This window comes from Aegilops tauschii, chromosome 4, assembly GCF_002575655.3.
Source record: "Aegilops tauschii subsp. strangulata cultivar AL8/78 chromosome 4, Aet v6.0, whole genome shotgun sequence".
NCBI classification, from domain to species: Eukaryota; Viridiplantae; Streptophyta; class Magnoliopsida; order Poales; family Poaceae; genus Aegilops; species Aegilops tauschii.
In genome coordinates this window covers 404,166,588-404,170,926 of record NC_053038.3, presented here as the reverse complement: position 1 = coordinate 404,170,926, position 4,339 = coordinate 404,166,588, and positions in this window count along the sequence as shown.

The window sequence follows — 4,339 nt, the reverse complement described above, 5'->3', positions numbered from 1 at the left end:
GTGTCCTTTCCCAGTGACAGCAGGGGCAGCAAGGCACGTATTGTATTGTTGCCATCGAGGATAACAAGATGGGGTTTATATCATATTGCATGAGTTTATCCCTCTACATCATGTCATCTTACTTAAAGCATTACTCTGTTCTTTTGAACTTAATACTCTAGATGCATGCTGGATAGCGGTCGATGTGTGGAGTAATAGTAGTAGATGCAGGCAGGAGTCGGTCTACTTGTCATGGCGTGATGCCTATATACATGATCATACCTAGATATTCTCATAACTATGCTCAATTCTATCAATTGCTCAACAGTAATTTGTTCACCCACCGTAATACTTATGCTCTTGAGAGAAGTCACTAGTGAAACCTATGCCCCCCAGGTCTATTTTCCATCATATTAATCTTCCAACACTTAGCTATTTTTATTGCCTTTTATTTTACTTTGCATCTTTATTATAAAAATACCAAAAAATATTATCTTATCATATCTATCAGATCTCACTTTCGTAAGTGACCGTGAAGGGATTGACAACCCCTTTATTGCGTTGGTTGCGAGGTTTTTATTTGTTTGTGTAGGTGCGAGGGACTTGAGCGTGGCCTCCTACTGGATTGATACCTTGTTTCTCAGAAACGGAGGGAAATACTTACACTACTTTACTGCATCACCCTTTCCTCTTCAAGGGAAAACCAACACAGTGCTCAAGAGGTAGCAATACTCCTAGCTTCTTATTCAGGTCTTCATTCTTCTCCAGTAACACTACAATTTCTTCGCGTGTAGAATTGAGTTCCTCTTTAAGCTCCATGTTCCTGGTCATCACTTTCTTCAGGTCTAGCATGCTAGCGCGCATTTGGTTCTCCTGACGGCGAATGTGCTGGTTTAACTCCTGGATGTAGGCTGCAATGGACTTGTCCCTCCTGGTGCTAATCATCTCCCATTGCTCATCTTGGCGTCCACATATCTGGTTGATGGTGTCCTTAAGATCCTTATTCTAAATTTCGCCGATGCGTCCCATGGCGATATGAGCGGCCATGCTCTTTCCTAGACTCCAGGTTGGTGCATCAAAGGAAAACTCTATGGGCTCAGTAACTGGCGCGAATGTCCTTCCTGGAACATGAACTCGAATCATCCAACACTCCTCTTCTGGTAAAGTGGCGGTGTAGGTCCCGGTGAAGCTTGGTATTCCGATGTTCAGGTACCTAGTGGCTTCCTTCAAGTGTCGTCCAAAAGGTGTGTCTTCATCCGGTTGAGCAAACTTGTTCCTTGGGTCCGCCATCTATAGAGTGGAAAATGGAGAAGAGTCAGAAATGAGTAGAGAAGAGGTTCATATGGCTCATCTTAATGGTCGCGTCCTATAGTCAATGTGTGCTCTGGTACCATCTTGTAGCGATCCAACCTTAGACGGTCAAATCTCTGTGCATAAGTGTCATCCCTGGATCGGTAATGCTGACACACACAGTACTTGAAGGATTTATAACAGAGTTCAATCACACACTTATTACATCGAATGTATCAAAAGAGAACTTATTACAATAATATGGCCGAAGGCCAACTAAATAAGATAACAACGGAAGCTTTGAAGGTAAATGAGTCCATCAACTCCAACGGCATAGCTGAGTGCATGAAAATGACTTAGCGCACCTTACTCTTTGTCTGAAAAGTCTGCAACATAATATGTTGCAGCCCGAAACGGGTCAGCACATGGAATATGCTGGCAAAATAACACTATAGAGCAATGAACATGAGCAGCTATAACTATATGCATATATGGCTGGTGGAGGCTCTAAGTTTAACTTTGCATAAAGCTAGTTTTCCCTACAACAAAGGAATATATTTTATTTAACTACAAGGTTTGTTGAAAACATTGAGAATGGAAACCCCATCTCAATCCCAAATTAATAATCACCCAACAAATTAATTAAGTAAAGTGTTGAGATCAACATAATAATTCAAGCACCAGATACTCAAGATGTCCATAACCGGGGACGCGACTAACCATGATTAGTTTGTACACTCTGCAGAGGTTTGCACACTTTTCCCCACAAGACTCGATCTCCTCCGTTGTATTTCTCACACTGCATGATGGTTGAGAAACGGATGACCGAGACACAGTCTTTCCGAAGAGGTCCCCTTAACCGATAGATAGACCGGTACACCTACAATCCCCTACATCTGCTAGCCCATCATGGAAAGGATTACCACAACTTACTCAACTATGCCAAAGCCCATAATGGCTTGTGGCTGCACACGGAAGTTTCTAGCATGAATAATCTTATGATCCCTTTGAGCCTGGGTGGCAAACCATAGGAAAAATCACACGGATACCCCGGGATTCTCCTTTGGACAACACTGGATTACCCCAGGTGCCCACAAACCAATCCACCTAGATGTGTGTTAAAGTAGCCACCTTAAATAAACCCTTAGTTAATAATAATTCTCATAGCTGTCATGAATCACTCAAACCAAACCACGTCTACGAGCATAGCATAGCAGAGTATAATAAGCGTAACGTAGTAACTCCCGGGGTTTGAATGAAAAGGGCAATAGGTACTACCTCAACACTAATTACCATAACCCACATATTATCAAGTCCTAACCATGCAGTGTTTGAGGGTTTGAAACTAATGCATAAAAACTAGGTACTAAGGAATATGATCAAAGCGTTACTTGCCTTGCTGATGATCTGAAAACCCTAGTGACTCGTAGTAGCACGCTTCGCACTCCGGAAACTCTATCGCAAAAAAACAATACATACATAAGCACTCAAGCATAAGATGCAAGGGTAAAACTAAGATGAGAAAGTCCAAACTGAAAATACAAGAGAAGAGCTTCGATCTGCAAAAAGAATCAATCAAATCGGAGCTACGAAACTCAAACTACGGTCAAAAGAAGTTCAAATTCAAATCTGCTTGCAACCAAATTTTAAATTGTCAAAACCATGTTCAAGTTGGTTATCTAGAAAGAGAGGATCGAGATGAAGAGTTTGGCGTTGGTTTCACTAGATTTGGATGAACGAGCAAAAAGTTGCGAGGGTTTGAAAATCAGGGGCTAATCTGCCATAAAAATAATCGCGGATAGGTCCCTGGCTGAAAATAAATAGAAAAAACTAACGAACGAACGTTCGCTATCAGAGACAACGGACGAATATGTTCGCTAACAGAGACGTTTGAATGAACGTTCGCTAATTAGCGAACTCAAAAAAAACAACCGATCTAAACCGAAAACCGAAAAAAAACGTAAACGAACCGGCGAACCGGGGCGGTTTTTACCGGTTCACGACGACGGCGGGATTCGGCGAGGCGGCGAGGCAAGGCGGCGGCGGCGATGCAAGCGGTGACGGCGACGCCCAAGCGGGCGGCGGCGGGCTGCGGCGGCGTCGGTTGGCGGCGGCGCGGGTGGCTGCGGGCGGCGGTGGCGGACGAGGCAGAGAGGGGGGACGGCGACGGCTCTTAAAGAGGCCCCGAGGGGGTCCTCAGCTTGCGCGAGGGGGCGCGGAGGGGAGGCCGACCCGTACTCCAGCAAGAGTCCGGCTCCCGCACGCGAGCAAGGCGGCGGCGGCTCGGATGGGCTGGCCTGCTCGGCTGGGCTTCAGCCCACTCAGGCGGAAAAAGTTTTCTTTTTAAAAAAATTCCGCCCGAAGAAAAAAATCCTAATAAAATAAAAAAATTCTAAAAATGCCAAAAACAATTTTCACCGTCTAAATCTAATATTTAGAACAAAGTGAACATTTTTCTGGCCTAAAAATGCAATTTTCAAAAATGTATATTTTTCTAATTCAAATAAAGTTGCCAATAAAATCCAAATAAAAATATTTATTTGATTTTAAAATTTCTTCTCCAATATTTCCTCTATTTTGAAGAAGTCATATTATCTTCTCTGTTTTATTTTTAAATATTGGAAATAATTGGAGAGAAATATATTAAAACCAAAATGATCCTCTTTTCAATTTGAGAAAATTCAAATATGAAAATAAATGAAATCCCCAACTCTCTCCTTGGGTCCTTGAGTTGCTTAAGATTTATAGGATCTCAACCAAAATGCAAATAAAATATGATATGCATATGATGACCTATGTATAACATCCAAATTGAAAATTGGGATGTTACAGTGGCGGTCACAAAGATGTCTTCATCGTTCTCATCGCAAGAGTTCCTCAAACGGACTCAAGGCTTGACCGGCTCCAACCACTCATCCCAAAGCCAATGAATGCAAAGAGCTACAACAAATTTATCAATATTTAAAGTACTAAGGCCACCATGAACTTTGGATTTACACGCCTGCTCCCAATTGTACTTTCTACTAGTGACCTTGTCGCAACCAGCCCAAAGGAAGGCACGTCGTAGGGA